The sequence below is a fragment of the Heteronotia binoei genome, chromosome 16, assembly GCF_032191835.1.
Source record: "Heteronotia binoei isolate CCM8104 ecotype False Entrance Well chromosome 16, APGP_CSIRO_Hbin_v1, whole genome shotgun sequence".
NCBI lineage: Eukaryota > Metazoa > Chordata > Lepidosauria > Squamata > Gekkonidae > Heteronotia > Heteronotia binoei.
Window position 1 is genome coordinate 6723482 of NC_083238.1, and position 12812 is coordinate 6736293.

Below are 12812 nucleotides of genomic sequence, written 5' to 3' on the forward strand. Positions count from 1 at the left end.
TAAGCTCTTGGAGGATTGGCTACATCAGGGGGTGCGTGGCCTAAAATGCAAAGGAGATCCTGTTAGAATTCCGCCCCTGACTATACTGGGAAGAACATGAACAACCTCATGTCTCTTTCCTCCTTGCTGACTCCTCTCAAGAGATAACTTACAAAATTGCCAAATTTCACCTATGAGCATGTGAGATATGCAAATGGATAGTTGAATTCTAGTTATTTTGCTTATCTGTTCAAGGAAGGTATTACTTTTGTTGCCCTCCTCTTGTAATTTGTGTTCATTGTTTTGTGGTTGTTACAATGCTTGTGTTTTTCCTGTTATTATTTGCTGATTCCTGGAGCTGATCTTGTATCAACTTAAAGTTTTATTGGATATCTTTTCTAACAATCACCTAGGGCATTCCTTTTATTTTTATTTATTTGATGCCTACTACACACAACTAGGAGTCCAATAGCAACTTAAAGACTGATAAACTTTATTCCAGATGCATCTGCTGAACTGAGTTTAAACTCATGGAAGCTTATATTGGAATAAATTTAGTTAGTCTTTAAAATGTTGCTGAACTTCAGTTTAACTATACCTCATATAATATTACTGATAATTTAAATTCTCATTAAGTTCCTTTGTGTTTGTAGTTTGAACCAGCTAATTCTAATCCTCCTCTAGACAGTTCAACCATTCCTTCTGTGTTGTTTGGTAGGTCTTTCTTTTAGTCTCCTGTACTCTTGATGAAATCCTCAGTGAATTTAGGGTTGCATATACTCAACTTCTCTTTTCAACCTGAACCTTTCACCTTTCATCTGGTCAGTTAACAAAATATTTCTTTTTCATTGTTGCTGCCATTTTGACTCTAATCTTTCCCAAACAAAATGAGATACAATTTAATTCATACAATGCAAAATTCCTATATTTAAATAGGTTCATCTCAATTAAAAGACCTGTGAATGCAGTAGATATCTACATATTGTGCTACATTCAACATGACTACTAAGAGTCTGACAACAATGTTTCAGTGTAACCTGAGGAACTATCTTCTACTTACAGGGGTGTCAAACATGAGGCCCGGGAGCTGAATCAGGCCCCTGGAGGGCTCCTATCAGGCCCTCGAGAAACTGACTCTTGTCTGTTTCCTTCTTCCTCTCTCTTGCTTCGTTCTGCATCACTGCTTGCTTTGGAAGGCTTGCTCAATTGCGCAGGAGCTACAGAGCAAAACCTCTGTTTTCTCCATCAATTAAGGCTCCTCTCCCTCCTGGTCACCTGGGAAAGGAGGGAAAGACCCAGAGCTTCCTTTGCCCCATTCCCCATATCCCATAAGAGAAATACAAAGAAAGCAGCTTTAAGACCAACAAGTGCTAATGTTTTAAGTATGTTTTATTTCATTTTTTAAAAAATCTTTAATTGTGTTTGTCTGTGTCCATTATAAAGTTTGTATCCCTGCTACCTAATCTTGAATAGATACGCACATGGCCCGGCCTGACATGATCTGGCCCCACGAGGTCTCATTTATGTAAGATTCGGCCCTCTTAATAAATGAGTTTGATACCCTTGAATGTTAATAAAAGTCCAATATCCACTTGAAATATTTTGTCTTTTAATCCACAATCAGGAAAAAATAGACACAATTTATTGTTGGATTTTCTGCTTTGTGAACTGTGTGCTTAGGGGCCATCAACTCTGTATTAATTTAAAATTGGCTTCAGGGCTGATTCAGACTCAATCAGTACTGATATCTGCCCTATACAAGTGGGTCAACAGATAAGTTATGTGTTTGATTGAACATGTTCTGAGAAAAAGTATTTATTTAGGACAGTTGTATGCCCCACATTTCTCCCAATGTGGTCAGGACCCGAGGCTGATTACAATAATGCCTAAAATATAGAATTATTGATATTATTTAAAACACATAATTAAAGCAGGTAATTAAAATATGCCTAAACCAGAACAGGTAAGCTGGAACCCATTCAAGATGCTACAAAAGCTCTTTTAAATAGTTCTTTCCTACAGCCCCAGTGGAAGACCCCAAGGATAGATGCCTTTCTCACCCCTTCAAGGAGGTAGTTCCATTGCAGTGGAGCTGCAACAGAAAATGTCCAGGCCCAAGGTACTATGATCAATAGATAATCAGTACAACATAGAAACATAATCTGAACTTTAAAACTGTTTAAGCAGAAGGGTGAAGGAAAGACAAATGACTGGGAAAGAACCAAAAAAGACCCAGAAAGGCTAAAGAGGAAGTTGCAGAGGAAGTTGTCCAGCTTTCACACCCATATATAGTAATGGGAGATACTAACACATGAATAAACTAGATCTGGGTTGTCAGTGTGGGCATGAACCAGCACACAAAGTAAACTTTGTGCCAGACTTGGGCCAGTTCAGGGGTCATCATAGGCTTACCAGTCCCCAGGTCCCAGGGGGTTCTCCCACTTTCCCAGGCTCCTTCTGGCTCCCAGTCAGCTGGCCGGTGGGAGAAAGCCCCGCCCCTACAGCCACTATGTGCCTTTCCACCTCCTGAGGCTTCAGACTCCATTTGGAAAGGCTTCCTCTTGGGATGGTGTGTCTGTGTCTTTAAGGCTGAATAGGGGTGGGGGCAGAGCAACATGGCTGCTCCCAGTGCCCGTGAAAGCAGCCCAGACCCTCTGTTGATTGCACAATCTTTTCAGAGGTTGTTTGCATAGGAAAGATAAACTTGAACCTTTGGTTGCTCTGTGTTACTTTGAAGAAGTTGGAAGTTCAGCAACTCGTGAGTAGAGATGCCAATCCCCCGCTTCAGAGTCATCAGAAACAAGAGGGAGGGAAATGTCTGCTGGACACTTCATTATTCCCTATGGAGATCGATTCCCACAGGGTATAATGAAGAATTGATCTGGGGCTCTGGAGGGGCTGTTTTTTTTAGACAGAGGCACCAAATTTTCAGCATAGCATCTGATGACTCTCCTCAAAATGCTCTCCAAATTTCAAAAAGACCGAACCAATTCTATGAGCCCCAAAAGAAGGTGCCCCTATCCTTCATTATTTCTAATGTAGGGAGGTAATTTAAAAGGTGTGCGGTTGCTTTAAATGTGATGGCCAGAACTCCCTTTGGAGTTCAATTGTGCTTGTCACAACTTTGCTTATGGCTCCACCCCCAATGTCTCCTGGCTCCACCCCCAAAGTCCCCAGATATTTCTTGAATTGGACTTGGCAACCCTAGGTCATCATGTGATCTTTGTGGAAGCATATGCTTCCCGGATATTTCCCAAACTTTGGAGGTGGTTAGGTCCTATACCAAATGATCCATTGTATACAGCCAGGCTCTATGCTACAGCTACATTTGCTCTGATCCTGCTTATAGAGATTCTCACCTGAGGGATCTACAACAAATATTTTTGGAACTAAAGTATCTACCTGATGGAAGTCAGGAAACAGATTAACAAAGCCAGAATGATATCCAGAGAAAACCTGTTACATGGCAGTCCCAAAAAAGACAGTAAGTAAACACCACTAGTGGTCATACACAACTCTCAACTCAAAACAGTTCAACACATCATCAATGACTTACAACCTCTATTGGACAGTGACAGCTGTTTTTCATAAGTACTGGGGGGCAAACCTTTTCTTGCACACAGGCAACCCTTCAATCTCAAACAACTCCTCACCTCCAAGAATACAACATCTCATTTGAGCATGGACACTGGTAAACCCTAATAACAACTTTGCTGCCACATACACCCAGACAACACAATCACTGGACCTAACAGCATTAACTACACCATCTCAGGCTCATTCACTTGCTCATCTTCCAACATTATATATGCCATTAAATGCCAACAATGCTCTTTCTACATAGAACAAACCTACGCCAAAGGATAAATGGACCCAAATCTGACATCAAGAATTACAAAACTGAGAAACCTGTAGGAGAACACTTCAGCCTTCCAGGACATTCAATGGGTGACCTCAAAGTAGCTGTTTTACTGCAAAGGAACTTCAAGAACAGAATGGAGAGGGAAACTGCTGAATTACAAGTTATTATGAAGCTTGGAATGAACACCTCTCTGGGACTGAATGATATCCAGAGAAAACCTGTTACATGGCAGTCCCAAAAAAGATATTGGTTTCTATAGCAGCGCCAACCTCACGGCCTCACTGGATCTCTTTATTTCAGTCTCTTCGGGGTATTTTACTTGTTTATTTGATGGGACCACAGCAGCTTTGTTTGTTCTTCCCACAAAATATAGGCTCTTGAGAACTTTAACTTAAACCACAGATTTATTGTAACACAAAGTCTTAACTTGGGGATATGGGAGATATTTACACAGGTTAATACGTTGCTCAGTTGTTTCAGGCTTTACAATCACTTTGTCTTTTCTTGAGTCTCTCACAGTTACACAGTTCACAGTTTCCCTATAACTCACTCTTCACCTCTAGCCAAGGTCTGGCCTCTTGGGATTGATGTGTCTAGTCTCACCCCTCGAGTGGAGTCTCTCCTCTCAGCCCTTCTGGTGTCTCAGACCCACATCCACTCCCTCAACCTCCTCACTAGATCTTCAGAGTAGTCTCTAGGTGTTTGTGACCGTTCAGGTCTTAACTGACTCACACACACACAGCCCTCTTGGCTGGTTTTGTCGAGCTCGCAGTCTCTGGAAGACTTCCCCGTCTCCGCCTCAAGCTCCTTCACAGGATCAGCTGTCCTCTCAGCCTCTCTGGCAGGCTCAAACTGACCCTCTCAGTCTCTGTCAGGTCCCCACTGACAGACTTCTCTGACAGGCACCTTCTCTGTCAGAAGCCAACTCACTGAACGACTGCCTCAGCAGTTTCTCTCACTCCACTACCTTCCCTCCCTGAGAGCTCCGAGCACTTTGCCCCCACCCTCAGGTCACCTGACGCAGGCCCTGTGCGTCTTCAGTTTATGGTTAACCCATTGCTTTCCGTCACAGTTTCTTAACTCATTACATATACAACCCATTATCACCAAGTAGATCTATACATCCTCTGTATTCCAATGTATTTTTTCTTTAATAATAGTTTATCAGAATGTCTGTGATATTATGCAATATAATAGCATAGAAATATCTCTGGCCGAACTACTCTTAGAAAAGGATGTTGTTAGTTCAACCCATACTTGAAAGGTGTACACTCATTGTATTTTAATGTATTTTTGTATTAGTATTTGAACAGAGTAGACTCCAGCTTCATTCTACAGAAAAAATGTTATTTTAACCCATGCTTTAGAAAAGACAACAGACTCTAATTTATTACTCTTCACAATCAAGAAACCTAATGACACCAATCTCCAATTCTGATGTTTATTGCCTTTGCCGTTTTTTTTTCCCACACAGTCACCCAAACCAATGATCACCAGACCCCAACTTGTTATTCTTTTAATCTGCTAAAACATTTTCAATATTTCCAATATTTTGCATACTAATTCACTTTATATGTAGGACCGCTAATTCCATCCCATACTGTTGTCTGCTAAAGTGTGCTTTTGGCACATCAAAGCTGACATTCTCAATAAAACTTTGTTGGTCTTAAAGGTGTTACTGGACTCCAACATTGTTCTATTGCTTCAGACCAACACAGCTGCCTACCTGGACCTCTCTGATAGGGTTACCAGCCTCAAGTTGGAACCTGCAGTTCTCCAGGAATTACAAATGATCATGAGAGAACAGAGATCTGTTCCCCTAGAGGGGAGTCTCCATGGCCTCACTTTACAATAAGCTGCCTCCCCTCCTCAAACTCCACTCTCCAGAGGTTCTACCCCCAAATCTCTAGCAATTTCCCATTCAAGAATCAGTAATCCTTTTTTAACAGGCCCTGGAACCACAGGAATAGGTCTTATTTCTTGGCTAAATTAGACACCTCAAGAGATGGCAGACTGAATGCTAGAGAGGCTAGAGATGACCCTCCCCCCCAAAAAAGTCGTTAATCTGCAAGTACTGTCTACCTGGAAAGGTAACTTCAGTTTAATCTCTAAGCATTCATATACAAAACAGGTCTAATGATACATGAAAATACACATTTGATTAGATGTTTTGAGGGGGGAAGTTCCATCAGGAAAGTATATTTTAAATAATTAATGAATCTAAGCATTTTGTTCTTAGTAACTTCAAAAACCGAGTAATAAATCTAAATTGGGAATATTTAACAGTAGATTTACTTGGAATGCTGATTTTTATTCAAAATAAGGAACATCCATTAAGCCCAAACCGCCTGAAGACTGCAATTATTCACTCAGCAGGAGTACAAACTCATAAAATGCAAGATGGGTGTTCTGACAAGATTATGATGCACTTGTATTTCAAGTTTGCTGGGCATATAAGGTTTTTTAAAAACCAACAAGGCATAGCATAAAGTAATCAATTACTGAACATTCACTTTATCAAAACAGCCATCTAGTGAAGACTGGGAAACTGTTGAAGAGCTCAATGACACACACACATACACAAATTCTGTTTAGTTCTGGATTGTGGGTTTCTCAGTGCTATTAAAAAGCTTCCTATTCTTTACCTATCAAGTCATGGTATTCATTAAACCCAATAAAAGGACAGCTGTAGAGGTGCTGTCATGCGCGCTCATTTCTCACGCTCATTTCTGGACTGCATTTTTTCTATGTAAAAAGCAGGTCATCAGTTCTTCACCTCTCCCCCCCCCCCCCCGCCTTATTTACTGCCAGCAGGCAAGTAGTAAAACCCTGAGATGTTTATATTACAGACTGGCCATTAGTACCTTCAAGTAGCCTCTCACATGGATTCACAAAGACAGTCCTTATCTCTCCCCAAAGAAGTGTGAGAATGTTTGATATTTCCAATACCCTAAAATTCCTTAGCAATAAAATAGATAGTTGCTTAGTAACTTTTGAACCCATGACTCAAGTATGCCTCTGTAGTGTAACCTTTGATGATATCCTATACAGCAACTGTGTAACTGTTTGTACCCCATTACTCCCAAAGCTTGTGTCCTTGGTACAGCTCCTGAGTTTCTAACAATAAACCTCCTTTTGATTTAAAACAAAGGACTTGGTTATTGAGAAATATCGGCGCTTGACATTTTGAGAGTAATCCCACCTGGGAACTTAACCGAATTGGAAACTTTCTAATGTGATGGCGGAGAGAGCGCCCGATAATGGAGATGCCCTCGACAACCCAGAAACGCCAGTCAGCGAAGATCAAGGACCCGACACAGCCCCAAGACTACCTCCGTGGCACATACTCGACGCCAAGAGGCCAGCTGAGAGAGGGTCCCCTGCACATACAGCGATTGTTCATAACCCCAAAGGATTGGGGCCCCAGAAGGTCTACTAGCCTGACTGATGAAGCACCCGCTCAGAGGGAGGCAATCCTAGAGCTGCCCCCCCTGCACATGGATGGGGGATGACAGCAATCAAGGCACCTCTGAGGCAAGTGGGAATGATGGTCAAGAAGAACGGGGTCCCAATCTGATCCCAGACGAGAAAGAGGAGGAACAAGATCCCGACCCACAGGATTTCCTCCAAATGATGAGGTTGGAGATGGCAGAGATGGCCAGAATTCTCAGGGAAGAAATGCGAGCGAACAATACCTTCATGACCCAAGACGTGAGGAGGCAGCTCGACCGGGCACTGCAGCCACCAGCACTGAGAGAGGGGCAACCACAACAACCCCCTCCACCCCTACCTCAACTACCACAGCAGCCCCAGCCGCCGCCGCTGCTGAGACCTGGGGATTACGATAGGGGACACAAGTTGGATGCCACCTTCGACAGGGACCCTGAAGAAGTGGAATACTTTTCAATACAAGCTAATGGCTTCATATACTATTGGGAGCACACCTTCCCTGATGAGTTTAGCTGAGTGGATTACTTAAGCTCCAAACTGAAAGGAGCCACCAAGAGATGGTAAGTGAGACTATACGAAACCCGAAGCCCAGAGCTAGATACAGTGGCAGTGTTTCTGCGGGCACTACTAACGCAGTACAAAGATCCTTTACAAGAGACCCGAGTGCTGATAACCCTACAAGACCTAGAGCAGGGGTCCAAGGCAGTAAGAGAGTACACGGCAGAGTTTCGGGCCAACGCTGCTAAAGTACGGGGATGGAACAAGCAGATGAAGATTGAGCAGTTCCGGAGTGGCCTGAATGCCAGCATGCTGGATCGAGCCCTCCAACAAGCTCGCCCTACCTCCCTGGTGGGGTGGGTGCAACTAGCAGGAGAAGTAGAGACCAACATGAAGAGAATGGCTCTCCAGCGCCAACAGCAGCAAAGGGTAAGGGGGGACGTGTCTCAGCTGGGGGCACAGGTGGAAGGATGGAAGGCAGGTCAGTCGGGGGGGCAACTAAACCACCCACCCCTGGCAGTGCTTTCGATGCAGAGACCCTAACCACATGGTGGCAAACTGCCCCGAGTGGCCTCGAGCCCCCCCCCCCTCTGAAAACCAGCGCACCCAAAACAAATAAGGCGGAGGGACAAGCGAAGGAGCCAGCAAAGGGCAGCTCAGTGTCTGCAACCTCACGGGAAGAAGATATCATTGTCATTGACGAACTGGGAGAAGAAGCCTGGGAAGAAGAACCGGCAGGAAACAAGAGCAACCTGCACTGAGTGGTGCTGAGCAGCAGGTTGTGGAACTAACGGCACCACTGAGGGTGAGAATTACGGGGACTTTGTTTTTCATTCCACTGACTTTACTGAACCGAAATCATAAGCATTTTATACACGCACGAGCGCTACTAGATTCTGGGTGCACCAGAGACATAATCACACCCAAACTATTACAGGCTATTGGACTCCCTACAAGTCCCCTGCAGCATCCCATACAATTTGAGCAAATGGATGGGACGGTGATGCAGGGGGAACCCTGCACGAAACAAACCCAAGGTGTGCCGGTAGGGATAGAAGATCACTGGGACATGGAGAACCTAACGTAAGGTGGGGGGACCAATTCATGGAAGGTGCGAGCCTCACAAATGGAACGAGGAGTGGGGCCTTGAACCTCCCCCCTGAATGAAAAACTATGCCTCACCATAGAGGAAGTGAGATTGATCCCGAAGGAGTATAGAGACTTAAACAGGTGCTTAGTGAAGAAGAAGCTAACGAACGTCCCTCCTACCAGGACACTGACTGTGCCATAGAACTAATCCCGGGGCAGAGCCTCCCCAGAGCCAAATTATACTCCATGGGGTGGGCCGAGAAGGCAGAGTTCCACAAATTTTTAGACAAGAACCTAAAACATGGGTTCATCCGGCTGGCCACCGTCCCCCCACACCGCCCCAGTACTCTTTAGGAAGAAAAAAGATGGGGGGCTGAGGCTATGCACGGATTTTAGGGGGATCAACATGATTTTGTCGTCCAACGCGTACCCCATACCCCTCATAAAAGACCTATTAAGCACTGTGTCAGAAGGAAAGATTTTTACCAAGCTTGATCTGAGAGACACTTACTTCCGGGTGCGCATAAAAGAGGGGGACAAATGGAAAATGGCGTTTAACACGCCGATGGGACAATTTGAATACTTAGTCATGCCATTCGGGTTGCAAGGCGCCCCCAGGGTCTTCATGAACTTCATAAACTAAGTGCTGTGAAAGTATTTGTACCGAGGGGTAGTGGTGTATCTGGATGATATAATTATTTACTCAAAAGACCTCCCCTCAAACGTGAAATTGGTGAGGGAAGTGTTAGCAACCCTTTATGAGAATCAACTGTATGCGAAACTGTATGTCTAACATGGCTTCTCTTATGTTCTTAACCTTTGATGATATCCTACATAGCAACTGTGTAACTGTTTGTACCCCATTACTCCCAAAGCTTGTGTCCTTGGTACAGCTCCTGAGTTTCTAACTATAAACCTACTTTTGCTTTAAAACAAACGACTTAGTTATTGAGAAATATCGGCACTTGACAGATGCTTTGTAGGTATATACGTGTATCTATTTCTGAACTTTGTGTGAGAGTGCAGACAAAAAAATCCTCACAATGTGGGCAGGTACTGAACAAGGAGATGATTAAAAAAAAAACTGAGAAAAAACTTAAAAGAAGACCAGGAGATAAACCTAAAGTATTGAAATGCCAAACTCTCATGAGTTTTTATTACAAAATGCTAGCAGACATTTTTGATTGCCAAAGCAAAAACATAAAACATAATATCGATGTCTACATAGGCAATATAAAGTTGTTGAGATTTTGATGGTCATTTATCCACTTGGAAACTTAGAAAACGGTCAGTGGGTAAAGAAAGTGAAAGGTGGGGTAAGCACAGAAGCAAGTAAAGAAAATAAAGGAAAATACAAGAACTCGTGGGCATTCGATGAAATTGCTGAGCAGAAAGGTTAAAACGGATAAAAGGAAGTACTTCTTCACCCAAAGGGTGATTAACATGTGGAATTCACTGCCACAGGAGGTGGTGGTGGCCACAAGCATAGCCACCTTCAAGAGGGGTTTAGATAAAAATATGGAGCACAGGTCCATCAGTGGCTATTAGCCACAGTGTATGTGTGTATATAAATTTTTTTGCCACCGTGTGACACAGAGTGTTGGACTTGATGGGCTGTTGGCCTGATCCAATATGGCTTCTCTTATGTTCTTATGATGCTTTTATAATGGAAAAGATTACTGACTATATTCATCAATCTGAACATTACCCCAGAAATTCCCACTTCACTGAAAAATGGTTTCCGTTCATTGACCTCCAACCATACAATCAGATTATCTCAAACTACTTTATCTTTAATCTCTTCACTTCATAACTTTTTTCCTTCCACAAGTGCTAGTCATGGTCTGAATTCTAACATGAGAACATAACTTTGAGAATCTTACTTAGTTCAGAATAACTTCATACTGTCGACTTCAGATAAATCCACTAAGATTTTTTCATTGTGTAGTTTATCTTACTGTTTCAATATTCTCCTTGTTATTCCTACATAATTAAGATCTTATTTTGATCTTATTTTGGTTTTTCTTTCATACTTATTGCTTGGTTGCATTTTTATACTCAGTACACTAATGTTATTTGTATTACCATAGCTCTTTATTAAAAATTCCAATAAAATGTTAAGAAAGCAAAGGACAAGAGTGGGAAATACAGGTGGAGGAAGGAAGTTCCATGGATTTCCAGAGTGCAAAATAATTTCTGTTATGACAGGTTTCTATATGTAATCACAACTTTCTCATTTAAAATATATGCAAAACAGCAATGCTATAAATAGGACAGAAATAACTTTTGGAGTACACAAATTATCATATGAAGTGTCTTTGGAGAAACAGAAATTATGTTTTATAGATAATTAGAAATGATCAAGAGATTAAAAGAGATGATGCTGAGTGTCATGAACAAATTTCCAAGGAGGAATTATTTGGGAAGTACACAAAGCACTACAGATATGAGTGAATATTCTTATATTCCTAGGTTTTTTCCTTATGAAATGAGTGTTCTCTCAAATGGTGACATTTCAGTAAGAACATTCTATTCTGAAACATAACTGGAATACTCTTATCTGGAAATTACTGCACTCAGCAGTTGTCAGAGGACAGTTAACGCCATGCTGTCTCTTTTTCCCTACACATATGCTTCCCCCCCCCCTCACTTTTGAATCATTAAGATTGGGAATGGTACTCATAGAATCATAGAGTTGGAAGGGACCTCCAGGGTCATCTAGTCCAACCCCTGTAAAGACTCATAAAGACCAAAAAGGCTATGTAACTGAAAACAAATTACTTCCAACATGCGCAAGTAAATTGAACAATATGATTTTCCTTGCTTGTTGTACATATTCTATATTTAAACAAAAGAAACATTCCGTTGGGAATATAAACTTCATTCCTATATCCATCAGCACTGAATATGAAATTACAACTGGGACTTAATATGTGTCGTTTGTTGTACTGATAACTGCTCTCGAATCTGATCGACGTATCTGTGGTTATGATGTTTTTGAAGTGATTCGTTTTAATGTTTTTCATTGTTGCAAGCCACCCTGAGCCCACCTGCGGGATAGGGCAGGGTATAAAATGAAAAAAAAATTAAATTAAATTAATATGCAGTAAGAGCTTCAACTTTTTCATTATGAGGACAGACCTACTTTTGCAGTCCGGCCATGGAAAGAGAATTTAAGTGTTGTATCTCACCCAACAAGAAGGGGAAGCCGATCCTTGCCTACTGCTGCTGAATATATCCCCACGTGGCAATACAATAACATTTCCAGTGCTTGTGAGAAGCCTATTAGTGATTTTGTAAGCAACACAGGATTGCAGCAGGGGCATAACATTCTTGAGCTGAGGCCTCAGCACGCCAGTCCTTGGAGAGACAAAACAACTAGGCCCCTCACAAAACAACTCCACCCCCTCACAATGTTTTCCCTTTCAGTCACTCCTCCCAATATGCAAATTAAGTAGCATATATCCCCTAAACTCAACATTTCTCTCCCAGGCCAAAATCTGGCAAACTATAGTATATAGAAACTGTGATGCATGACTAAACTGCTTCAACCCATGCCCAAATTCTAGTAACAAATATTAACAAATAGTTACCATGGTTGAACAGATACATAACTCAAAACACCAGATTAATCATAAATCAGTATTCTTATTGGTCATATTTCTCTGCTAGATCTCCTGATAGCAGGTGAGGCTGTTACCTCCTCATTGACTGGACTCTGGGTCAGTGAAGAGGAACTTTCATCATGCATCTCACTGCTGAATGAAGGGCTCTTCTGTACATATGCATCCCCTTCTTCAATGTTTACAGTGGTTGGATAGTGGTTTGTGTCAGCGTTTACGTTTTCAGTTGCTGTTGAATTCTGCTGTACTGCTTGTGGAATAGGCTAGTAAGCCCCCATGTACTGGTGGGGGATCTCCCCATTTTTCAGGCT

At 42.2% G+C, this 12812-nt stretch overlaps 1 protein-coding gene across 1 annotated transcript in view; it reads right to left on the reverse strand.

Annotated features, from left to right (window-relative positions):
- The window catches only part of LRP1B (LDL receptor related protein 1B), a 1229602-nt gene that overhangs the window by 405815 nt on the left and 810975 nt on the right, over positions 1–12812 (reverse strand). The window lies entirely within an intron of this gene.